Source organism: Orcinus orca, chromosome X (genome assembly GCF_937001465.1).
Source record: "Orcinus orca chromosome X, mOrcOrc1.1, whole genome shotgun sequence".
Classification (NCBI taxonomy): Eukaryota; Metazoa; Chordata; class Mammalia; order Artiodactyla; family Delphinidae; genus Orcinus; species Orcinus orca.
In genome coordinates this window covers 65564690-65592420 of record NC_064580.1, presented here as the reverse complement: position 1 = coordinate 65592420, position 27731 = coordinate 65564690, and the positions used below count along the sequence as shown (strand labels likewise).

The following is a 27731-nucleotide window of genomic DNA, read 5'->3' as shown; positions in this document are numbered from 1 at the left end:
ATATCCTGGGTCACAAATCTAGCCTTGGTAAATTTAAGAAAATTGAAATTGTATCAAGTATCTTTTCTGACCACGCTATGAGACTAGATATCAATTACAGGAAAAGATCTGTAAAAAATACAAACACATGGAGGGTAAACAATTCACACTTAATAACAAAGAGATCACTGAAGAAATCAAAGAGGAAATCAAAAAATACCTAGAAACAAATGACAATGGAGCCACAATGACCCAAAACCTATGGGATGCAGCAAAAGCAGTTCTAAGAGGGAAGTTTACAGCAATACAATCCTACTTTAATAAACAGGAAACATCTCGAATAAACAACCTAACCTTGCACCTAAAGCAATTAGAGAAAGAAGAACAAAAAAAACCCAAAGTTAGCAGAAGGAAAGAAATCATAAAAATCAGATCAGATATAAATGAGAAAGAAATGAAGGAAATGATAGCAAAGATCAATAAAACGAAAAGCTGGCTCTTTGAGAAGATAAACAAAATTGATAAACCATTAGCCAGACTCATCAGGAAAAAAAGGGAGAAGATTCAAATCCATAGAATTAGAAATGAAAATGGAGAAGTAAGAACTGACACTGCAGAAATACAAAAGATCATGAGAGATTACTACAGGCAACTCTATGGCAATAAAATGGACAACCTGGAAGAAACGGACAAATTCTTAGAAATGCACAACCTGCCAAAACTGTATCAGGAAGAAATAGTAAATATGAACAGACCATCACAAGCACTGAAATTGAAACTTTGATTAAAATCTTCCAAGAAACACAAGCCCAGGACCAGATGGCTTAACAGGCGAATTCTATCAAACATTTAGAGAAGAGCTAACAGCTATCCTTTGCAAATGCTTCCAAAATATAGCAGAGAGTGGAACACTCCCAAACTCACTCTATGAGGCCACCATCACCCTGATACCAAAACCAGGCAAGGATGTCACAAAGAAAGAAAACTACAGGCCAATATCACTGATGAACATAGATGCAAAAATCCTCAACAATATACTAGCAAACAGAATCCAACAGCACATTAAAAGAATCAGACACCATGATCAAGTGGGATTTATTCCAGGAAGGCAAGGATTCTTAAGTATATGCAAATCAGTCAACGTGATACACCATATTAAAAAATTGAAGGAGAAAAACCATATGATCATCTCAATAGATGCAGACAAAACTTTAGACAAAATTCAACACCCATTTATGATAAAAAACCTGCAGAAAGTGGGCATAGAGGGAACTTTCCTCAACATAATAAAGGCCAGATATGACAAACCCACATCCAACATCATCCTCAATGGTGAAAAACTGAAAGCATTTCCACTAAGATTAGGAACAAGATAAGGTTGCCCACTCTCACCACTCTTAATCAACATAGTATTGGAAGTTTTAGCCACAGCAATCAGAGAAGAAAAGGAAATAACAGGAATCCAAATTGGAAAAGACGAAGTAAATCTGTCACTGTTTGCAGATGACATGATACCATACATAGAGAATCCGAAAGATGCTACCAGAAAACTACTAAGAGCTAATCAATGAATTTGGTTAAGTAGCAGGATACAAAATTAATGCACAGACATGTCTGGAATTCCTATACACTAATAATGAAAAATCTGAAATTGAAATCAAGAAAACACTCCCGTTTACCATTGCAACAAAAAGAATAAAATATCTAGGAATAAACCTACTTAAGGAGACAAAAGACATGTATGCAGAAAATTATAAGACACTGATGAAAGTAATTAAAGATGATACAAATAGATGGAGAGATATACCATGTTCTTTGATTGGAAGAATCAACATTATGAAAATGACTGTACTACCCAATGCAATCTAGAGGTTCAATGCAATCCCTATCAAACTACCACTGGTATTTTTCACAGAACTAGAACAAAATATTTCAAAATTTGTATGAAAACACAAAAGACCCTTAATATCCAAAGCAATCATGAGAACGAAAAGCGGAGCTGCAGTAATCAGGCTCCCTGTCTTCAGACTATACTACAAAGCTACAGCAATCAAGACTGTATGGTACTGGCACAAAAACAGAAAGATAGATCAATGGAACAGGATAGAAAGCCCAGATATAAACCCATGCATATATGGTCACCTTATCTTTGATAAAGGAGGCAGGAATGTACAGTGGAGAAAGGACAGCCTCTTCAATAAGTGGTGCTGGGAAAACTGGACAGGTACATGTAAAAGTATGAGATTCGATCACTCCCTAACACTACACACAATAATAAGCTCAAAATGGATTAAGGACGTAAATGTAATGCCAGAAACTATCAAACTCTTAGAGGAAAACATAGGCAGAACACTCTATGTCATAAATCACAGCAAGATCCTTTTTGACCCACCTCCTAGAGAAATGGAAATAAAATCAAAAATAAACAAATGGGACCTAATGAAACTTCAAAGCTTTTGCACAGCAAAGGAAACCATAAACAAGACCAAAAGACAACCCTCAGAATGGGAGAAAATATTTGCAAATGAAGCAACTGACAAAGGATTAATCTCCAAAATTTATAAGCAGCACATGCAGCTCAATAACAAAAAACCAAACAACCCAATCTAAATATGAGCAGAAGACCTAAATAGACATTTCTCCAAAAAAGATATACAGACTGCCAGCAAACACATGAAAGAATGCTCAACATCATTAATAATTAGAGAAATGCAAATCAAAACTACAATGAGATATCATCTCACACCAGTCAGAATGGCCATCATCAAAATATCTAGAAACAATAAATGCTGGAGAGGGTGTGGAGAAAAGGGAACACTCTTGCACTGCTGGTGGGAATGTGAATTGGTACAGCCACTATGGAGAACAGTATGGAGTTTCCTTAAAAAACTACAAATAGAACTACCATATGACCCAGCAATCCCACTACTGGGCATATACCCTGAGAACACCATAATTCAAAAATAGTCCTGTACCAAAATGTTCATTACAGCTCTATTTACAATAGCTAGGAGATGGAAACAACCTATGTGTCCATCATCGGATGAATGGATAAAGAAGATATAGCACATATATATAATGGAATATTAGCCATAAAAAGAAACGAAATTGAGCTATTTGTAATGAGGTGGATGGACCTAGAGTCTGTCATACAGAGTGAAGTAAGTCAGAAAGAGAAAGACAAATACCCTATGCTAACACATATACATGGAATTTAAGGAAAAAATATCATGAAGAACCTAGTGGTAAGACAGGAATAAAGACACAGACCTACTAGAGAATGGACTTGCGGATATGGGGAGGGGGAAGTGTAAGCTGTGATAAAGCGAGAGAGTGGCGTGGACATATATACACTACCAAACGTAAAATAGATAGCTAGTGGGAAGCAGCCACATAGCACAGGGAGATCAGCTCGCTGCTTTGTGACCACCTAGAGAGGTGGGATAGGGAGGGTGGGAGGGAGGGAGATGCAAGAGGGAAGAGATATGGGAACATATGTATATGTATAACTGATTCACTTTGTTATAAAGCAGAAACTAACACACCATTGTAAAGCAATTATACTCCAATAAGGATGTAAAAAAAAAACAAAAAGTAGCACATGTGCCCTGAATATTCATAAAACCGCCTTTTGCCTAATTTACAATTTAACTAAAATAAATATTTTTCTTACTTTAAAAAAAAATCAGGGAATTCCCTGGTAGTCCAGTGGTTAGAACTCCTCACTTCCTCTACAGGGGGCATGTTTTTGATCCCTGTTCTGGGAACTAAGATCCTGCAAGCCACGTTGCATGGCTAAAAAAAAAAAAAATACATCAGCAAAGGAGGAATAAAGGAAGGAGAAAGAATGAGAAACATAGAAAATAATAAGTAAAATGGCATCATAAATGCCACTATTTCGGGACTTCCTTGGTGGTTCAGTGGTTGAGACTTCACCTTCCAATGCAGGGGTGCAGGTTCAGTCCCTTGTCAGGGAGGTGAGATCCCACATGCCTTGTGGCCAAAACACCAAAACATAAAACAAAAACAATATTGTAACAAATTCAGTAAAGACTTTAAAAAGGGTTTATATGAAAAAAAGAAAAATTTTAAAAAATGTAACTATATCAATATTTTTAAAAAGTCACTAAACAGACTACAACAGTCTTCCAAAACAAAAAATAAAACCAGCAAACCCTGGTGTTATGGATTGAATTATGTCCCCTCAAAATCCATAAGTTCAACCCCTAAATCCCATTGTAATGGTATTTGGAGATATGGCCTTTAATGAGGTAATTAACATTAAATGAGGGCATAATAGTGGGGTCCTAATGTATTAGGACTGCTGTCCTTATTGAGAGGAAAAGACACTAGGCATGCATGTACATAGAAGAAATGTCATGTGAGATCACAGTAAGGAGTTTGAAAGCCAGGAAGAGAAGTCTCATCAGAAACCAACCCTGCCAGCACCCTCATCTTGGACTTCTGGCTTCCAGAAATATGAGAAAACAAATTTGATTTTGTTTTATTTTGTTTTGTTAATTTATTTATTTTATTTATTTTTGGCTGTGTTGGGACTTCGTTGCTGCATGCGGTCTTTCTCTAGTTGCGGCAAGCAGGGGCTACTCTTCATTGCAGTGCACAGGCTTCTCATTGCAGTGGCTTCTCTTGTGGAGCACAGGCTCTAGGTGTGCAGGCTTCAGTAGTTGTGGCACACGGGTTCAGTAGTTGTGGCTCATGGGCTCTAGAAAGCAGGCTCACAGGTTTAGTTGTTCCACGGCATGTGGGATCTTCCCGGACCAGGGCTCAAATCCGTGTCCCCTGCATTGGCAGGCAGATTCTTAATCACTGCACCACCAGGGAAGACCCAATTTTGTTGTTTAAACCACTCAGTCTGTGGTATTTTATTATGGTATCCTAAGCAGATTAATATACATGAGAAAGGGAAGAATCTTATTTTCAGACTTGCCACATGATAATATTCAAACGCCCAACTGTTTTAAAAGGGTCTTTTTTAAAAAACAGGAAATTATGGCACAAAGGAAGACATATATTGATAGGAATGGACCCTGAAGAAGCACAGACATTGAACTTACTAGGTAAAGTCTTTAAATCAACTGTCATAAATATGACAAAAGAGTTAAGGAAACCATGGACAGATAAGAAAAGGAAACCAAAAAATTAGGTATAAAAAATGAGAATATCAATAAAAATATAGAAATTATTTAAAAAACCAGAAATTCTGAACCTGAAAGTTAAAATAACTGAAATTAAAATTCGATAGAGGGATTTAACAGGCAATTTAGCAGGCAGAAGAAAGAAATCAGTGAACTTGAAGACAGAACCATTTAAATTAAGTCTGAAGAGCAGAAAAGAATGAAGGAAAGTGAACATAGCTTAACGTATTATGGGAGAGAAGAAGAAGAAGAAAGGAGGAAGAAGAAGAAGGAGGAGGAAGAGAAGGAGAAGAAGGAGAAGAAGAAGAAGAAAGAAGAAGAAGGAGAAGAAGGAGAAGAAGAACGGGGAGGAGGAAGAGGAGAAGAAGAAGAGGAAGAAGAAGAAGAAGGAGGAGGAGGAGGGGAGGGAGGAGGAGGGGAAGGAGAAGAAGAAGAAGTAGAAGAAGAAGGAGGAGGAGGAGGGGAAGGAGGAGGGGGGAGAAGGAGGGGAAGGAGAGAAGAAGGAGGAGGAAGAGGAGAAGAGGAAGGGGAAGGAGAAGGAGGGAGAGGGGGAGGAGAAGGAGAAGAAGAAGAAGGGAAGGAGGAGTAGGGTAGGAGGAAGAGGAGGGGGAAGAGAAGGAAGAGGAGAGAGAAGAGAGAAAGGAACACAAAAATATTTGAAGAAATAATGTCTGAAAAATAACCAAATTTGATGAAAGACATGAACTTACAAATGATTGACAAAAGGTCAATCAACTCCAAGCAGGATAAACTCAAAGAGACACATGCTGAGACACAGTATAAACAAACTGTCAAAAGCCAAAGAAAATGAAAGAATCTTGAGATCAGCAAGAGAGAAGTAATTTGTCACATACATGTGATCCTTGATAAGATTAACAACTGTTCTCATCAAAAGCAATGGAGACAAGAAGGCAGTTGGATGACATATTTAAAGTGCAGAAAGAAAAAACTGTCAACCAAGAATTTTATATCCAGCAAAACAGTCGTTCAAAAATGAGGGAGAGGGTCTTCCCTGGTGGTGCAGTGGTTGGGAGTCCGCCTGCCGATGCAGGGGACGCGGGTTTGTGCCCCGGTCCGGGAGGATCCCAAGTGCCGTGGAGTGGCTGGGCCCATGATCCATGGCCGTTGAGCCTGCGCGTCCGTAACCTGTGCTCTGCAATGGGAGAGGCCACAACAGTGAGAGGCCCGCGTACCGTAAAAAAAAAAAAAAAAGCTATTTGAAGAAATAAAAATCTGTGGTAAAGGTAAATACATGGGAAAACATAAAAGGCAGTACTATTGTATCTTTATGTATGTATATAATTTTAATTTCCTACATGATTTAATAGATGAGTACATAAAAATAATTATAAATCTATGTTATTGGGAACACAGTGTATAAAGATGTAATTTGTGACAACAGTGATGTAGAGAGGGAATGGAGCTATGGAGCTATATAGGAGCATAGTTTTTGTATGCTATTGAAGTTAGGTTGGTATCAATACAAACTAGATGGTTATAAACATCAGACACTAAATAATAGCCCCATTTTAAGCACAATAAAAATAACTAAAGCATATACACAAAAAGAAATGAGAAGGGAATCAAAACGTTCACTACAAAAAATCATCTAACTACAAGAGGGCAGAAATGGAGGAAATGAGGGATTAAAAACACTATAAGATAGAAAACAAATGGCAGAAGAAATTCCATCCTTATCATGAATGTAAATAGATTAAACACTCCAGTCAATATCAGGGATTTGCAGAATGATAAAAAAAGCATAATCCAAGAATATGCTTTCTACAAGAGACTCATTTTAGAACCAAAGATACAAATAGGTTCAAAGTGAATGAATGGAAAAATACATTCCATTCAAATAGTAACCAAAAGAGAGTTAATATCACTATACTAATATTAGACAAAATAAATTTTAAGTCAAAAATTATTACAAGAGAGAAGGCCATTATATATTGATAAGTGTCTATTCATCAAATATATATTTAGCAATTATGAACATATGTGACCCAAACAACAGAAGCACCAAATACATAAAGTATATATTATATATATATATATTCAGTAGTATATATATATATATTCAGTAGTATATATATATATATATATATATATATTCAGTAGTATATATATATATATATATATAGAGAGAGAGAGAGAGAGAGAGAGAGAAGCACTTCATCCAACAACAGAAGAATCTGCATTCTTCTTGAGAACACATGGAACATTCTCCAGGATAAACCATATATTAGGCCACAAAAAAGTTTCATTAATTTAAAAGATTGAAATCAGCAAAACGTCCTCTCAGACCATGATATGGATTGAATTTTGTCTCCCCTGAAATTCATATGTTGAAACCACAATCCCCAATGTAATGATGTTTGGAGATTGGGCCTTTGAGGAGGTAATTAAAGTTAAATTAGGTCATAAGGGTGAGGCCTTAATCTAATAGGACTGGTGTTCTTGTTAGAATAGTGAGTGACACCAGAGATCTATTTCTTCATATGCAAACAGAGGAAAGGCCATGTGAGGACATAGCAAAAAAGCAGCTATCTGCAAGCCAGAAAATAAGGACTCACATAAACTGACACTGTTGGCCCCTTGATCTTGGACATCCAGCCTCCAGAAATATGAGAAAATAAATATCCATTGTTTAAGCTACCCAGTCTGTGGTATTCTGTTATGGTGGCCCAAGCAGACTAATATAGACCATAAGGGAATGAAGCTAGAAATCTAAAACAGGAGGAAAATGGAAAATTCACAAATATGTAAAAATTAAACAGCATACTCAAAGAAGAAATAATGAGAGAAATTAGATAATACTTAGAGATAAAAGAAAAATAAAACACAGACCAAAAGTTACAGGATGCAGCAAAGGCAGTGGTTAGAGGGAAAGTTATAGCTATACATGCTTACATTAAGAAAGAAAGATCTTGAAGCAATAACCTAATTTTATACCTGGAGGAACTAAAAAAAAATAGAGCAAACTCAACACAGAACAGAAGAAAATCATAAAGACTGGAGAAGAGAAAGACAATAGAATCACAGATATCTAAAATTGAGACTTTGAAGACAACAATATTGATAAAACTAGTTAGAATGAGGGAGAAAAAAAGAGAATACACCAACAACTAAAATAAAAAATGAGGAGTGACGTCACCAAGATGGTAACATAGATTATTTGTCACTTTACTCTCTCTCACAAGAAGAACAACTACCAACTATTCATGAATAAGACACCACTGAAATAATCCTAGAACACACGGGTGAGGCCAAAACAGCTCCCTGCACTACAGAGACCAAGACAGACTGCATTAGAAGGGTAAGGGAAGCAGCTATACACAAAACCACATTGCCCATACCCCAAGCCAGTGCAGCACCACATGGAGGGGTCTCCGCTGAGCCTCCAGTTCTTCCAGTGGGAAAAGAGCCCAGGGAGGACAACAAACACCCCCAGCATTGTGGCCCCTATTCTAGTCTTGCCTCATGGGGACTGCAGGGGAGCCTGCAGGGCTCAACCACTGGGAATCTGACTGTTACAAAGAAGGGGGAGGGGCTTACAACAACCAGCACACAGGCATTGGCAAACCGAGTTCATACCAGCAGTGCTTAAGTGGTAATCTCAACCAGTGGCTTTGCTTATCTGCAGAACCAAGATGGTGCACTCAAGGAACTCATTGTGGTGCAGATCTGTCTGACTCAGTTTTTCAAATGAGGAATTTTGCCAGCCCTAGAGGCTGGTTTTCCCACACCCATACCAGGAGCTGAGTCAGCCCCACCCACTGGGGACTGTGTCTTCCAGCCCCTTCTGGCCAGAGGGGCTGGTGAGAGTACCTGGAAGCTGGGTACCAAGAGGTGGGTAGGCAGAACTGATTGTCCTCAGAAGAAAGCCAGTACTGGGTGTGGTGGGTTCCCCTGCTATCCCCAGGCAAGGGGATTAATTCATTAATTAGCCAAGGTTGAAGGTAGCTCTCAGACCCTCCTGACAAGAAAACCTGTTTGGGAAAAATTGGGAGAGGTCTAGAGTAGCTCCTCCCCATCCTGCCCAGGCAGGAGAACTGAGACATGGTCCCACCCACTCTAGAGAGTGTCTCCTAGCTCCATCTTATGAGAAGGAATGGTGAGAATACATGGAATCTGTTTAAGCCAGCAACACTCAAGCCAGGATATGGGCAGGCACAGCCAATAATCTCCAGGGAAAAGCCAGTGGACTTGTTCAGCCAGTGAACTTGGGTCATGGGTTAGCTTAAGGCAAAAAAAGAATTTTACCAGATTTAGAGCTGCTTCTTCCATTGCACCTGGACAGGGAAACTAATTCATAGCCCTAATCAGTACTGAATACAGCTTTCAGTCTGCCTGAACAGGGAACCTATCCAGAGTGCATGTGAGGCTGCATAATCCAACCAATAGCCCTGCTTACAGTGGCACTTGAACAGAGAGCACATCCCTGGTTTTCCCTGTATGCAGAGCAAAACTGGTGGCCATACCTAACGAGGGAATTCAGTGTACACTATTGTCTGATTTGGGTTCCTAGTGAGCCATACAGGCCCTGGATCCCATAATGCTGCCCTGCTAGGGGAGAGAACGTAATTCATAGCCCCATCTACTACTGAATATAGTACCCAGTCCTGACCACCTAGTAAGCCTGATCAGAGAATCTAGGCAACTGAGGAGCTCATCCTCACTGGGGTAGGGAAACAAGCCAGAAGTCCTATCCAGCTGTTCTCAGCCAGTAGCACACATCCTCCCCCTCCCTGACAGGAAAATAAGGAAAAATAAGCTTAACTACAATAACCTGTTATTAGTTACACAATATAGAAATATGGAAATTGTAACAGTAATAAACTAAAATGTGAATGGGAGGAGAAGTAGAAATGCAAAGTTTGGGAATTCTATTGCAGTAAAGTTGTTATCAGCTTAAAATAAGACGTTATAATTTTAAGATATTTTTCATAAGCCTCATGGTAACCACAAGGGAAAAACCTGAAGCAATTGCACAAAAAAATATAATAAAGAAGTCAAAGCACACTGATATCAAAAGACATAAAAACAAAAAAAAGACAGCAGGGTAAGAAACAAGGGACAATGGATCTACAAAAGAGCCAGAAAACAATTAACAAAATGACAGTACTAAGTCCTTATGAATAATTACTTTAAATGTAAATGAATTAAATTCTCCAATCAAATGACACAGAATGGATGAATGGATAAAATATAAGATCTAACAACAGGCTACCTACAAGAGACTCATTTTGGCCTTAAAAACACAAATAGACTGAGAGTAGGGGAATGGAGAAAGATATGTTCAAGCAAATAGTAACAACAACAAGAAAAACTTGGGGTAGCTATAATACATCAGACAAAATACTTTAAATTAAAACTATTAATTAAAAAAGACAAAGAAAGTCATTATATAAACATAAAAGGGTCAATCCATTAAGAAGATATAACAAGTGTAATATCTATGTGCCCAGCATCAGAGCACCTAAACATATTAAGTAAAAACTAACAGAGGTAAAATGAGAAATAAACAGCAATATGAGGAGTTGAGGACTTTGATATCCCACTCTCAACAATGGGTAGATCATCCAGAAAGAGAATTAATAAAGAAACAGTAGATCTGAATGACACTGTAGATCAAATGAACCTAACAGATATACATATATATATATATACATTCTATCCAACAACAGCAGAATACATGTTGTTCTCAAGCACACATGGAACATTTTCTAGGATAGACCACACGTTAGGCCACAAAATAAATCTTAGCAAATTCAAGAAGATTGAAATCATACTAAATACCTTCTCTGACCACAATGGCATGAAACTAGAAATTAATAACAAGAGGAAAACTGGAAAATTCATAAACACCTATAATTTAAGCAAACTCTCCTTAACAACCAATGAATTAAAGAAAACATTAAAGGGGAAATTTAAAAGTTTCTTGGGAAAAAGGAAAATGGAAACACAACATAGCAGAACATATTGAATGCAGGAAAAACAGTTCTAAGAGGTAAGTTTATACCGATTATCAACTAAATTAAGAAGTAAGAAAAATCTCAAATAAACAACCTAGGACCCTACCCCTAGAAAAAGAACAAACAGCTCAAAGTTAGTAGAAGGAAGGAAATAACAAAGATTAGAGCATAAATAATAAAATAGAGACTAAAAAGACAATAGAAAATATCAGTAAAACTAAGAGTTCATTATTTGAAAAGATAAAGAAAATTGGCAAAACTTCAGTGAGGCTCACCAAGAAAAAAATCAGAGGACTCAAATAAATAAAATAAAAAATGAAAGAGAATGTTACAACTGATATCAGAGAAATCAAAGAATCATTACTATGAACAATTATATGTCAACAAATTAGACAATACAGAGGAAATGAATAGATTCCTAGAAACATACAACCTACCAAGACTGAATCATAAAGAAACAGAAAATCTGGACTTCCCTGGTGGCGCAATGGTTAAGAATCTGTCTGCCAATGCAGGGGACATGGGTTAAATCCCTGGTCTGGGACGATCCCACATGCCATGGAGCAACTAAGCCCATGCACCACAACTACTGAGCCTGTGCTCTAGAGCCTGCAAGCCACAACTACTGAACCTGCGTGCCACAACTACTAAAGCCCACGTGCCTAGAGCCCATGCTCCACAACAAGAGAAGCCACCACAATGAGAAGGCTGTGAACCACAACAAAGAGTAGCCCCTGCTCTCCACAGCTAGAGAAAGCCCATGTGCAGCAACGAAGACACAATGCAGCCATAAATAAATAAATAAATAAATTTATTTTTTAAAAAAAAGGAGCAGAAAATCTGAACAGATTGATTACTACTAAGGAGATTGAATCAGTAATCTAAAACATTCCAAGAGGGGCTTCCCTGGTGGCATAATGGTTGAGAATCCACCTGCCAATGCAGGGGACACAGGTTCGATCCTTGCTCTGGGAAGATCTCACATGCCGTGGAGCAACAAAGCCCACACACCACAACTACGGAGCCTGCACTCCAGAGCCTGTGAGCCACAAATACTGAAGTCCGCGTGCCTATAGCCTGTGCTCTGCAACAATAGAAGCCACTGCAGTGAGAAGCCTGTGCACTGAAAAGAAGATCCAATGCAGCCAAAAATAAATAAATAAAGCAAATAAATTAAAAAAAAATTGCAAGAAACAAAAGTCCAGGACCAGACAGCTTCACTGCTAAATTCTACCAAACATTAAGAGTAGAATTACTACCAATCCTTCTCAAACACTTGGAAAAACTGAAGACAAGGGACCTCTTCCAAATTCATTTTATAAGTCCAGGACTACCATAATAAAACCAAGTGACAAAGATACCACAAGAAAAGAAAATTACAAGCCAATATCCCTGATGAACTTAGATGCAAAAATCCTCAATAAAATAGTAGCAAATTGAATCCAACAATACATTAAAAGGATCATACACCATGATGAAGTGGGATTTATTCCAAGGATGCAAGAATGGTTCAGCATTCACAAATCAGTCAATGTGATACACTACATTAACAAAATCAAAGATAAAATCATATGATCATCAAGATTGTTGAAAGATGTCAGAGTAGGAAGACTCTGAGCTCACCTCCTCTCATGGGCACACCAAAATTACAACTGCTTATAGAGCAACTATTGAACAGAAAAACAAGAATCTACCAGAAAAGATCTTCTACAATTAAAAATATAAAAAAGAACCACAAGACAGGTAGGAGGGACAAAGATGCAGTATAGTCAAGACCCACACCTCTGGGTGGGCAAACCACAAACGGGAGGATAATTATAATTGCAGAGGTTCTCCCCACTAAGTGAGGGGAAAAAAGCTCCACATTAGACTTCCCAGCTTAGGGGTCCTGTGCTAGGAAGATGAGCCCCCAGAACATTTGGATTTGAAGGCCAGCACGGCTTTCTTCTGGGAGACTAAGAGGGCTGTGGGAAATAGACTCCACTCTTAAAGGGCACACAAAAATCTCACACACTTGGACCCAGGGCAGAAGCAAGTAATTTGAAAGTAATCTATGTCAGACCCACCTGCTTATCTTGGAGAGACTCCCAGAGAGGCAAGAAGCAACTGCAGCTCACCCTGGGGACACAGACACTGATGGCAGCCATTTTGCAGAGCTCATCCTACCACATGGACACAGGTGCTGGCAAGTGCCATTTTGAAAACCTCCCTCCAGTTATGTGTACAGGGACCCAACCCCACCCTCCAGCTTGTTGGCACCAGTACTGGGATGCCTCAGGTCAAGCAAATAGCTGTGCAGGGACACAGCTCCACCTACCAGCAAGCAGGGTGCCTTAATAACCCCTGAGGATACAGACGCCCTGGATACAGTCCTATCTACCAGAGGACCCAGGACATAGCACCATACACCAGTGCACAGATACTAGAACCAGGACCCCTAGAGACCAGCAGCCAGAGACCACAGGACAAGCTCTACTGACCAGTGGGCAGACACCAGCCACAGGATCTCCTAGAACTTGACCCCACCCACTGGTGAGCCAGCTGTAACCTCAGGACCAGCCTCACCCACCAGTGGGCAGGCACCAGCCCAGCAGCAGGTGGACAAAAGCCCCATGACAACTGCAGCACCACAGCCTGCCATGGCAGGACCCTGCCCAACTACCAGATCCCACCAACCTAAAAACCAGCTTCACCCACAATGATCTCTTAGACACTGGCCATGCACACCAGCCTGGACATAGGCCCCAGGACAACTGCAGCCCTGCAGCCTGCCTTGTCAGAACACAACTAGCACATAACCAGGCTGGAACCAGCCCTGGGAACCTCCAGACCCTGGCCCCACTCAGCAGCAGGCCAGCACCACCTATGGGACATCAAAGAACATGCAGCCAGCCATGTCAAGAAATAGTTCCATACACCAGTGGGCCAACAATAGGTCCAGGAACACTGGCCCCATAACCACACATCCTAGAACCCAGCTCTGCCCACCAGTGAGCCAGCACTAGACCCAGGACTCACTGGGATTCTGCCGTCAGCTGCCTTGTGACTCAGCCTCACCAACCAGCAACCAACAGCCTCTGCACAGATCAGGGTCTGGCAAACAACCAGACTAGGGGCCAACCACACTACCAGACCATGCACAGTAGTCAGCCAGCCAAAACAGAAAGACCCACACAGCCCAATGAGGGGGTACACTAGAGCTTATAGCTTTCGTGACAAGAGGGGAATGAACTACTGGAACACATAGAATGTCTCCTACAAAAGGTAACTTCTCAAGGTCAAGAAATGTAACCAACCTATCATATACATAGAAATAAAAACAGCAAATTAAGAAAAAGGAGACGACAGAGAAACATGTTCCAATTGAAGAAACAAAATAAAACTCTAGAAGAACTAAGTGAAATGGAGCTAGGCAATCAACAAGATAAAGAATTCAAGGTAATAACTGTAAAGATGATCAAAGAACTGTGGAGAACAGAGGAGAAGTATAACAAAGAGCTAGAAAATATAAAGAAGATCCAAAAAGATGTGAAGAACACAATAACTGAAATGAAAAATACAATAGAAGGAATGAACAGTAGATTCAGTGATACAGAAGAACAGATCAGCAAGCCAGAAGACAGAGTAGTGGAAATCACTGAAGCTGAACAAAAAAAGAAAAAAGAGTAAAAGGAAATTAGGAGAGTTTGAGACCTCAGATACAACATCAAACCTACTAATTTTAGCATTCTGGTGTCCCAGAAGAAGACAGAGAGGAAGAGGCAGAGAACATAATTTAAAACATAATAGTGAAAATTTCCCTAGGCTGAAAATGGAAACAGATATCAAGGCCCCAAAAACACAGAAAGTTCCAAATAGGATCAGTCCAATGACGACCACACCAAGACCCACTGTAATTAAAATGGCAAAAATTAAAAATAAAGAGAAAATATTAAAAGCAGCAAAGGAAAATCAACAAGCTGCATACAAGGGAATTCCCATAAAGCTATCAGTTGACTTTTCAGCAGAAACTCTGCAGGCCGGAAAGGAATGGCATGATATATTTAAAGTGATGAAAGAGGAAAACCTACAACCAAGAATACTCTACCTGGCAAGGCTTCCATTCAGATTTAATAAAGAGATCAAAAGTTTTACAGACAAGCAAAAGCTAAAAGAGTTTAGCACCACAAAACCAGCTTTATAAAAAATGTTAATGGGACTTCTCTAAGTGAAAAAGAAAAGGCCACGACAACAAACATGAAGATTATGAGAGAAAAAGCATATTAGTAAAGGCACATATGTAATAAGGCAGTAAATCACACAACTAAAATGGACAACCTAGAAGAAATGGACAAATTACTAGAAATATACAATCTCCCAAGACTGAACCAGGAAGAAATTGAAAATATGATAAGATTGATCACCAGAAATAAAATAGAATCAATAATAATAATTTAAAAAATCTCCCAACAAACAAATGTCCAGGACTTAATGGGTTAACAGGTGAATTCTACTGAACATTTAGAGAAGACTTAACACTTATCTTTTTCAAACTATTCCAAAAAATTTCAGAGGAATTAACCATTCTGAACTCATTGTGTGAGGCTAGCATCACTCTTATACCAAAACCAGACAAAGATACCACAAAAAAAGAAAAGTACAGGCCAATATCATTGATGAACATACATGCAAAAATCCTCAACAAAATATTAGGAAACTGAACCCAAAAATAAAACAAAAGGATCATATACCATGATCAAGTGGGATTTATTGCACAGATGCAAGGATGGATCAATATCCACAAATCAATCAATGTTATACAACGCATTAAAAACTTGAAGAAAAAAATCATGTGATTGGGCTTCCCTGGTGGTGCAGTGGTTGAGAGTCCACCTGCTGATGCAGGGGACATGGGTTCGTGCTCCTGTCCAGGAAGATCCCACATGCTGCAGAGCAGCTAGGCCCGTGAACCATGGCTGCTGACCCTGTGCATCCGGAGCCTGTGCTCCGCAATGGGAGAGGCCACAACAGTGAGAGGCCCACGTATGAAAAAAAAAAAAATCACGTGATCATCTCAATAGGTGCAGAAAAAGCTTTTGACAATTTTCAAATTCCATTTATGATAAAAAAAAAACTCTCCACAAAGTAGGTATAGAGGGAACATATCTCAAATTAATACACGTCATATATGATAAACCCACAGCTAAAATCATACTCAATGATGAACAGGTGATGGCATTTCCTCGAAGATGAGGAACAAGACAATGATGCCCACTCTCACCATTTTTATTCAATACAGTATTGGAAGTCCTAGCCACAGCAATCAGACAAGAAAAAGAAATAAAATGAATCCAAATCGTAAAGAAAGAAGTAAAACTGTCACTGTTTGCAGATGACATGATACTATACATAGAAAATCTTAAAGAAACCACCAAAAACTACTAGAACTCATCAATGAATTTGGTACAGTTTCAAGATACTTAGTATATAGAAATCTGTTGAATTTCTATAAATTAACAACAAACTATCAGAAAAAGAAATTAAAGAAACAATCCGATTTACCATTGCATCAAAAAGAATAAAACACCTAGGAATAAATCTAACTAAGGAAGTAAAAGGGCTGTACTCAGAAAGCTATAAGACACAGATGATAGTAACTGAAGATGAAATGAACAGATGGAAAGGTATACTGTGTTCATGGATTGGAAGTATTAATATTGTTAAAATGACCATAATACCCAAGGCAACCTACAGATTCAATGTAATCCCTATCAAAACACAAATGGCATTTTCCCCAGAACTAGAACAAATACTTTTAAAATTTGTATAGAAACACAAAAGACCCTGAATAGTCAAAACAATCTTGAGAAGGAATAACATTGCTGGAGATATAACCCTCTCAGACTTGAGACTATACTACAAAGCTACAGTAATCACAACCATATGGTACCTACATGAAAAGAGACATATATGTCAATGAAACACAATAGACAGACCAAAAATAAATGCAAACTTTTATGGTCAATTAATCTAACAAAAGAGGCAAGAATATGTAATAGAGAAAAGATAGTCTCTTCAATAAGTGGTGCTAGAAAAACTGGAAACCTTACCTGTAAAAAAAAATGAATTAGAATACTCCATCACAACATATACAAAAATAAACTCAAAATGGGATAAAGACCTAAATGTAAGGCTGGAAACCATAAAACTCCTAGTAAAAAACATATACAAGGGAATCCTCTTAAGGCTATCTGCTGATTTTTCTGCAAAAACTTTGCAGACCAAAAGGGAGTGGCATGATATATTCAAAGTGCTGAAAGCAAAAACTTGCAACCTAGGATACTAGCTAACAAGATTACCATTTAGAATAGAAGGAAAGATAAAGAACTTCTCAGAGAAGCAAAAACTAAAAGAATTCATCAATAATAAACCTACCCTAAAATAAATGTGGAAGGGTCTTCTCCAAATGGAAAAGAAGAATCTATAGAAAATGGAAAATCCCAATAGGAAAGGCAAATGTATATTAAAGATTAAAGATGACTTAAATAAGCCAGCACATAGACTAAAAGACAAAAAAATTGTAAAAGCAACTATAACTACAATAAACTATAAAGGGATAAGCATGAAGATATAAAATATGATACCAAAAATACAAAAAGTGGGGGAGGAGAGTAAAAAATGTAGATATTTTAGTATGTGTTTGAACTTAAATGACTATCAGTTTAAGCTAATTAGATATAATTATGGGTCAACATAGATGAACCCCATGGTAACCACAAGTCAAAAACCTACAACAGAGACACAGAAATCAAAAAGAAATGAATGCACACACACTATTAAAAAAGTCATCAAACTACAATAGGAGAAACAAAAAGAAGAAGAAATGAACAGAGAACTACAAAAACAACTGGAAAAAAAATAATCAAATGGCAATATGTTGAGGTATGTTCCCTCTACACCCACTTTCTGGAGAGTTTTCATCATAAGTGGATTTTGAATTTTACCAAAATCTTTTTCTGCGTCTATTGATAGGATCATCTGGTTTTTATTCTTCAATTTGTTAATGTAGTATATCACTTTGATTGATTGGCATATATTGAAAAATACTTGCATTGCTGGCATAAATCGCACTTGATCATGGTGTATGATTCTTTTAATGTATTATTGATTTGGTTTGCTAGTATTTTGTTGCAGGTTATCAACATCTATTACAAACCCACAGCTAACATCATCAACACTGAAAAGCTGAAAACATTCCCTCTAAGATCAGGAACAAGACAAGGATGCCCACTCTCACCACTTTTATTCAACATAATTTTGGAAGTCCTAGTGCCAGCAATCAGAGAAGAGAAAGAAATAAAAGGAATCCAAAATGGAAAAGAAGAAGTAAAGATAACATGATACTACCATACATAGAAAATCCTAAAGATTCCACAAGAAAACTAGAGCTCATCAATGAATTTGGTAACGTTGCAGGATACAAAATTAATATAAATAAATCTGCCTCATTTCTACACACTAGCAATACAATATAAGAGAAATTAAGGGGAAAAATCCCATTTACTGTTGCATCAAAAAGAATAAAACACCTAGGAATAAACCTACCTAAAGAAGCAAAAGACCTGTACTCCAAAAACTATAAGATGCTGATGAAAGAAATTGAACATGGCACAAACAGATGAAAAGATCTACCATGTTCTTGGATTGGTAGACTCAATGTTGTTAAAATGACCATAATACCTAAGGCAATCTACAGATTCAGTGCAATTCCTATCAAATTACCAATGGCATTTTTCACAGAACTAGAACAAATAATTTTAAAATTTGTATGGAAACACGAAAGACCCTGAATAGCAGAACGAATCTTGAGACAGAAAAACAGAGCTGGAGGAATCATGCTGTCTGACCTCAGACTATACTACAAAGCTACAGTAATCAAAACAGTATGGTACTGGCACAAAAACAGACACATTGATCAATGGAATAGGATAGAAGGCCCAGAAATGAACCCATGCACTTATGAACAATTAATCTATAACAAAGGGGGCAAGAATATACAATGGAGAAAAGACATTCTCTTCAATATGTGGTGCTAAGAAAACTGGACAATTACATGTAAAAGAATGAAGTTAGAACATTCTCTAATATCATACACAAAAATAAACTCAAAATGGATTAAAGACCTAAATGTAAGATCAGATACTATAAAACTCCTAGAGGAAAACAAAAGCAGAATACTCTTTGACATAAAATGACAGCAATAATTTTTTTGGATCCATCTCCTAGAGTATTAAAATTAAAAAAAAATAAACAAATGGGAGCTAATTAAACTTAAAAGCTTTTGCACAGCAGAAGAAATCATAAACAAAATGAAAAGACAACCCATAGAATGGGAGAAAATATTTGTGAATGAAGTGACTGACAAGGGATTAATCTACAAAATATAAAAACAGCTCATGGAGCTCAATATAAAAAAAACCCCAAACAACCATATTACTTCTATGGTCAAAAAAACCACAAACAACCAAATCATAAAATGGGCAGAAGATCTAAATATACATTTCTCCAAAGAAGACATACAGATGGCCAAAAAGCACAGGAAAGGATGCTCAACATCACAAATTATTAAAGAAATGCTAATCAAAACTACAATGAGGTATCACCTCACACTGGTCAGAATGGACATCATCAAAAAGTCTACAAGCAGGGAATTCCCTGGTGGTCCAGTGGTTAGGATGCTGCACTTCCACTGCATGGGGCAGGGGTTCAATCCCTGGTGAAGGAACTAAGATTCCACAAGCTGTGCCGCTTGGCCCCCCCCCAAAAAAATGTCTACAAACAATGAATGCTGGAGAGGGAACCCTCCTACACTGTTGTTGGGAATGTAAATTGGTACAACCACTATGAAGAACAGTATGGAAGTTCCTTAAAAAACTAAAATAGAACTACCATATGATCCAGCAAGCCTACTTCTGGGCATGTATCTGGAGAAAATCATAATTAGAAAGGATACATGCACCCCAATGTTCATTGCAGCACTATTTACAATAGCCAAGACATGGAAGCAACCTAAATGTCCATCGACAGATGAATGGATAAAGAAGATGTGGCACATATATACAATGGAATATTACTCAGCCATAAAAAAGAATGAAATAATGCCATTTGCAGCAACATGAATGGACCTAGAGACAATCGTACTCAGTGAAGTAAGTGAGATATAGAAAGACAAATATCATATGATATTACTTATATGTGGAATCTTAAAAAATTATACAAATTAACTTATTTACAAAACAGAAACAGACTCACAGACTTTGAAAAAAATTTATGGTTATCAAAGGGGAAAGGTGGGGGGTGAATGTAAATTAGGAGTTTGGGATTAACATATACACACTACTCTCCATAAAATACTCAACAAGGACCTACTGTATAGCACAGAGAACTCTACTCAATATTCTATAATAACCTATATGGGAAAAGAACCTGAAAAAGAATGGATATATGTATATTTATAACTGATTTACTTTGCTGTACACCTGAAACTAACACAATATTGTAAATCAACCATACTCCAATATAAAATAAAAGTTAAATTAAAAAAAAACCACAAGGGAAGAAACTTAAAAAAACAGAAAAGAACAAAGTACACACACACAAACACAGGTAACAAAATGGCAGTAAGTACATACCTATCAACAATCAATTTGAATATCAATGGAGTAAATTCTCCATTTGAAAGATATAGGGTAGTTCTATTTTTAGATTTATGAGAAACCTCCATACTCTTTTCCACAGTGGATGCACCAATTTACATTCCCACCAACAATGTACAAGGGTTCCCTTTTCTCCACACCCTTGCCAACATTTCTTATTTGTGTTGTTTTTGATGATAGCCATTCTGACAGGTGTGAAGTGATATCTCATTGTATTTTTTTTTTTTTTTTTTTTTTTTTTTTGGTATGCAGGCCTCTCACTGTTGTGGCCTCTCCCGTTGTGGAGCACAGGCTCCGGATGCGCAGGCTCAGTGGCCATCGCTCATGGGCCCAGCCGCTCCGCGGCATGTGGGATCTTCCTGGACCGGGGCACGAACCCGTGTCCCCTGCATCGGCAGGCGGACTCTCAACCACTGCGCCACCAGGGAAGCCCTCATTGTAGTTTTGATTAGTATTTCCCTGATGATTTGCCATGTTGAACATATTTTCATGTGCCTGTTGAACATCTGTATGTCTTCTTTGGAAAAATGTCTATTCGGGTCTTCTGTCCATTTTTGCTAGGGTTATTTCTTTTTTTGATATTGAGTTGTATGAGCTGTTTATTTATTTTGGATATTAACCTCTTATCTGACATATCACTTGCAAATATTTTCTCCCATTTAGTAGGTTGTCTTTTTGATTTGCTTTATCCAGCCAGAAACAGAAAGATCGCCCTGGAACCTCTGGCCTGGAATATGCATGTCCATGAGTCAAGGTTCTTGGAAAGGAGATGAGGTCAAATACTCTGCACTTTCCTTCCCTTTGTTATTACTTTTATGGTCAAAGTGGGGAGATAAGCACCTTTTTGGTACAGCCAGCTGCTACTTGTTTTTACATGGTAGGTTAGACTTTAGGTTTTACAGTGTTGGGTGTTTTTATTTGGAAAGGCCCCCTTTGCACAGCCTGGCATTCTAGTCTTGGTCAGGTACACTGTCCCCGTGATCTTTCACGGTGCCCTCAGGAAGCCCGAGGACGTTTTGCAAGTTCCCAGAATTTAGGGATTGATTTCCTGACTGTAGTAGAGGCAAAAATTGCTAAGGAACCATCCTTGGTGTGATCCCTCACCGATAGGCAGAGACTGGGGAAAATGAGCTGGGGCTTATGTATACTGTTATTCTTTGAGTGTTTGTAGGAATAAGCTGTGGAGGTTGAAAAGGAAGGAGGAGAGAGGTTGTTTTGTTTTTAAGAGAAAAGAAATGATTTTCTCTTAGATGCATCTCGAGTTGGGGTTTTTGAGCCAACACAGACTGCCAATGCTGTTTTTTTCATTTGGGGAGCAGGGGTTGGACTGAAATCACTTTGGGATTTTTTTTTCTGCAACACTGGTGAATTTTGCCTTTTACAAAATACACTTATGCGGGCTTCCCTGGTGGCGCAGTGGTTGAGAGTCTGCCTGCCAATGCAGGGGACGTGGGTTCGTGCCCTGGTATGGGAAGATCCCACATGCCACGGAGCAGCTAGGCCCGTGAGCCATGGCCACTGAGCCTGCGCGTCCGGAGCCTGTGTTCTGCAATGGGTGAGGCCACAACAGTGAGAGGCCCGCATACCGCAAAAAAAAAAAAAAAAAACCAAAAAAACACTTATGGAGATATGTATATATATATTTTTTAATCCTTTTTATAAGAGACTCTCTTCATTAGGTGTGCACCTCCATCCTAGATCCTGTTAGAGACATTGTTTTGCTGTCAGCTGGGTTAAAGGGCTAACCCTGCATGAGTTTGGTTATAAGAGAGTTTTGAAGTTTAAAAAAAAATGGGCAGAAGGTCTGCATAGGCATTTTCCCCAAGAAGACATGCAAATTGGCAATAGGTACAGGAAAATATGCTCTACATTATTATTCATCACTGAAACACAAATCAAAACCACAATGCAATATCACCTCATTCTATTAGAATGGCTATATCAAAAATATTAACTAAAAATAACAAGTGTTGAAGATGATGTGGAGAAAAGGGAATTCTGCTCATTGAAGGGAATGTAAATTTGTACAGTTACTATGGAAAACTGTATGGATTTTCCTCGAAAAATTAAAAATAGAACTACCATATGATCTAGCGATTTCATTTTGTTTCATATGCAAAGAAAACGAAAACACTACCTTGAAAAGATATATGCACAGATGTTCATTACAGCATTATTTACAGTAGTCAATATATGGAAACAACCTAAGTGTCCATCGAGGGATGAATGCATAAAAATGTTTTGAGATATATATATATATATATATGTATATATATATATACATATGTATATGTTTATATTTATATTATTCAGCCATAAAAATGAGAAAATCCTACCATTTGCAACAACATGAATGGACCTTGAACACATTATGCTGTGTGAAATAAGTCAGGCCAAGAAAGACAAATACTGTATGATTTCACTTATAGGTGGAATCTAAAAAAACAAAACTCCCCAAAACCCCACCCAACTCATAGAAAATGAGATCAGATTTGTAGTCACCAGAGGCGGGGTTGGGGTGAGGGATAGGGAACTGGAGGAAAACAGTCAAAATGTACAAACTTCCTATTTAAGACAAATAAGTACTAGAGATGTAATGTACAGCATGATGACTCTAGTTAACACTGCTGTATGATATATAGGAAAGTTAAGAGAATAGATTCTAAGAGTTTCATCACAAGGAGAATTTTTTTCTTTTCTTTTGTTGTATCTGTATGAGATGACATATGTTCACTAAACCAATTGTGATAATCATTTCACAATATACGTAAATCAAACTATCATGCTGTACACCTTAAACTTATAGAGTGATGCATGTCAATTATTTATCAATAGAATTGGAATAAAATAAAATAAGAAATGAAAGGGAGCCATTACCATCAACCTTACAGAAATTAAAAGGATTATAAGAGACTACTATGAAGAACTGTACACCGACTAATTAGATAACCTAGATGAAATGGACATATTCCTAGAAACACACAAATTATTTACACTGACTCAGAAAGAAACAGAAAACCTGAGCACCTATGACAAGTAAGGAGACTGAATCAAAACCTTCTAACAAAGAAAAGCCCTAGAACAGGTGGTTTCATTGGTGAATTCTACCAAGCATTGAAAGAAGAATTAACACCAATCCTTCTCAAACCCTTCCCAATAATTGAAAAGGAAGGGACAATTCCTATCTCATTCTATGAGGCCAGTATTATTCTGATACCAAAGCCAAATAAAAATATCATAAGGAAAGAAAATTACATACCATTATCCATTATGGTTATAGATGGAAACATCCTTGACAAAATACTGGCAAACTGAATCAAATAGCATATTAAAAGGATTATACACTCTGACCAAGTGGGATTTATTCCAGAAATGCAAGGGTGGTTTAACATGAGAAAATCAATCAATACCTTATATTGATAGAACGAAGGGAAAAAAACACATGATTATCTCAATTAATGCAGAAAGGCATTTGACAAGATCTAACACTTTCATGAAAGAACACTCAGAACATTAGAACAGAAAGGAAATTCCTCAATATTATAAAGGGCACTAATGAAAACCCCAAAAGTAACCTCATATTCAATGGGAAAAGACTGAAAGCCTTCTCCCTAAGATCAGGGATAAGTATTCCCACTTTTGCCACTGTTATTCAACGCTGTATTGTAAATTCTAGCCAGAGCAATTAGACAAAAGAAAGAAATAAAAGGCACCCAAATTGGAAAGTAAAATGTAAAACTACCCTATTTACAGATGATATGATCCTATATAGGGAAAACAACAAGGAATCTGCAAGAAAGCTACTAGAGCTAATAAATGATTTTAACAAAGTTGTAGGGTACAAGAACAATACACACAAATCAGTTTTGTTTCTATAAATCAGCAATTAACAATCTGAGAAAAGAAATAAAGCAATTCCATTTATAATAACATCTGAAAGAATAAAATAACTAGGACTAAATTTAACCAAGGAGATGAAAGTCCTGTACACTGAAAAACTACAAAACAGTGCTGATAGAAATTAAAGAAAACCTAAATAAATGAAGAGACGTCAAGCGTTTATTGACAGAAATACTTAACATTGTCAAGACCTTCATACTACTCAAAACAATCTACAGATTTAATATAATTTCTATCAATATTCCAACAGCCTATTTAGCGGATATGGAAAAGTTGATCCTTAAATTCATATGGAATTGCAAAGGGCTCCAAACAACCAAACAATCTTGAAAAAGAAGAACAAATTAAGAAGACTCACACTTCTTGATATCAAACCTTACTACTAAGTTATAGTAATGAAAACAGTGACAGTGTGCTGCTAGGATAAGGACTGACATATAGACAGTGCAATAGAAATGAGAGGCCAGAAATAAGCTCATATGTCTATGGCTGGTTGATTTTTCATAAGTGTGCTAAGTCCATTCAGTGAGGAAAGAATAACCTCTCAACAGATGGTACTGGGATGACTGGATATCCACATGCAAAAGAATGAAGTTGGACACTTACCTCAAACCATATAAAAAAGTTAACTCAAAATGGATCAAAGACCTAAACATAAAGCTACAACCACAAAATTCTTAAAAGAAAACATAGAGGGAAATATTCATGACCTTGGATTTGGCAATGGATTCTTAGATATGACACCCAAAGTACAAGCAACAATAACCAAAACTACATAAGTTGCATGTCATCAAATTGAAAAGCTTTTGTGCATCAACAGATATTAACAATAAAAGCAAAAATATTATCTACAGAATAGGAGAAAATATTTGCAAATCATATAACTGGTAAGGGCTTAATATTGTTTATATAAGTACTCCCACAACTGAATAGCAAACAAACAACCCAATTTAAAAATGGGCAAAGAACTAGAATAGACATTTCTGCAAAGAAGATATACCAATGGGCAATAAGCACAAGAGAAGATGATCAAAATCCAGTCATCAGGAAAATTCAAATCAAAACTACAATGAGATATCACTTCACACCCATTAGGATGGCTATTATATATATAATTACAAGTGTTAGCGACGATGTAGATAAATTGGAACCCTTGTACATTGCTGTTGAAAATGTAAAATAGTACAGCTGCTGTGAAAAGTTTACCAACTCCACAAAAAACTAAACATAGAATTACCATATGATCCGGCAATTCCACTCCTACATGTATGTCCAAAAAATTGAAAACAGGGACTCAAACAGATACTTGTATGTTAATGCCCACTGCAGCCGTATCACAATAGCCAAAAGGTAGAAGCAAGCCAAGTGTCCATCATCAGATAAATGAATAAACAGATACTGTTATTTACATACAGTGGAATATCATTCAGCCTTAGAGGAATGAAGTTCTGACACATGCTAAAATGTGGATGAACTTTGAAAAATTATGCCAGACACAAAAGGATACATATTGTATGATTTCACTTACATGAAATATCTAGATTAGGCAAATTCATAGAGAGAGAAAGAAGATATAAGGTTACCAGGGTCTGGAGGGAGAGAATGGGGAATTATTGCTTAATGGTTAGAGTTTCTGTTTGGATAACAAAAAATGAAATAGTGGCTTGGTTGTACAACACTGTAAATATAATTAATGCCAGTGAAATGTTCACTTAAAATGATTAAAATGGCAAGTTTTATGTTATATATATTTTACCATGATAAAAAACAGAGAAATAAATACATTCCTAGACAAACAAGAAAGAGAGAATATGTTGCTAGCAGCCCTGCTTAGTAAGAAATGTGAAAGAAAGTTCTTTGGTATGAAAACAAGTGACCTCAGACAGTAATTCAAATCCCCACACACACAGAGTACCAGTAAAGGTAATTATAATTATATGTAATATAAATATACACAATTAAAATTCATAATATAATTATAAATGTATAAATGCATATTTTTTCCTTTCTTAACTGATAAAAGCAATTGTACAAAACAATTTGTATACAATGTACTGTTGGACCTATAACATATAATAATATTATATATTTGGCAATTGAAGCACAAGGGAGGTAGGGGGGAGCAAAGCCATATCAGAGTAAGGAGATGATACAAGATAGTAAGTTGAATCTATACAAAACAATGAGAAAAGAAGAAATGATAAATAGGAAGGTTAATATAACAAACTCTGTGACTATATATTTATTCTTTCTTAGGTTCTTTAAAAGACATCAAATTATACAAAGTAACAATTGTAACAATGAACTGTTGGGTTTGTAACATTTAGATGTAATATATATAACAATAATAGCACAAAGAGGGGGAAGAGGGAATAGAGCTATACAGGAGTAACATTTCTATATGTCATTGGAATTCAGTATGAATCTAAAGTAGATTCTGGTTAAGTTGAGATGTATATGGTAAGCCCTGGAGTCTAAAGTAACCAATAAGAAAATAACACAAAAATATAGTGAACAATAATTAAAGTATAATATTATAAAACTTAATGCAAAAGAAAGTAGGGAAGGGAGAATGGAGGAACAAGAAAGATATAAGACATACAGAAAAGAAAAAGTAAAATGGCAGACATAAACCCAAGTATTGATACATCGATAATAATATTAAATGTGAATGAATTAATCAATACAATTAAAAGGCAGAGATTGTCAGAATGGATAAAATAATATCCAACTACATGCTGTAAACAGGAGAGACAGTTTAGATTCAAAAATAAAAATAGGCTGAAAGTAAAGACATATCATGCAAAGAGCAACCTTAAGAAAACTGAAGTGAGTATACTATTATCAGCCAAAATAGACTTCAAACAAAACATGTTAAGAGAGATGAAGAGGTATACATTTTATAATGATACTCAATGATGAAATTCTGAAATTATCCCCCCCTAAGATCAGGAACAAGACAAAGATGTCTGCTTTCACCACTTTTATTCAACATTATAATGGAAATTCTAGCCACAAGAATT

General features: G+C 37.1%; 1 long non-coding RNA gene across 1 annotated transcript in view; it reads left to right on the top strand.

Moving 5' to 3' along the window:
* The first annotated feature begins 1547 nt into the window (after window positions 1-1547).
* The window catches only part of LOC125963134 (uncharacterized), a 66119-nt gene continuing 39935 nt past the window's right edge, over window positions 1548-27731 (top strand). The window contains exon 1 of the long non-coding RNA XR_007474948.1: window positions 1548-2203. This is a non-coding gene — a long non-coding RNA (uncharacterized LOC125963134). The remainder of the gene's footprint in view (window positions 2204-27731) is intronic.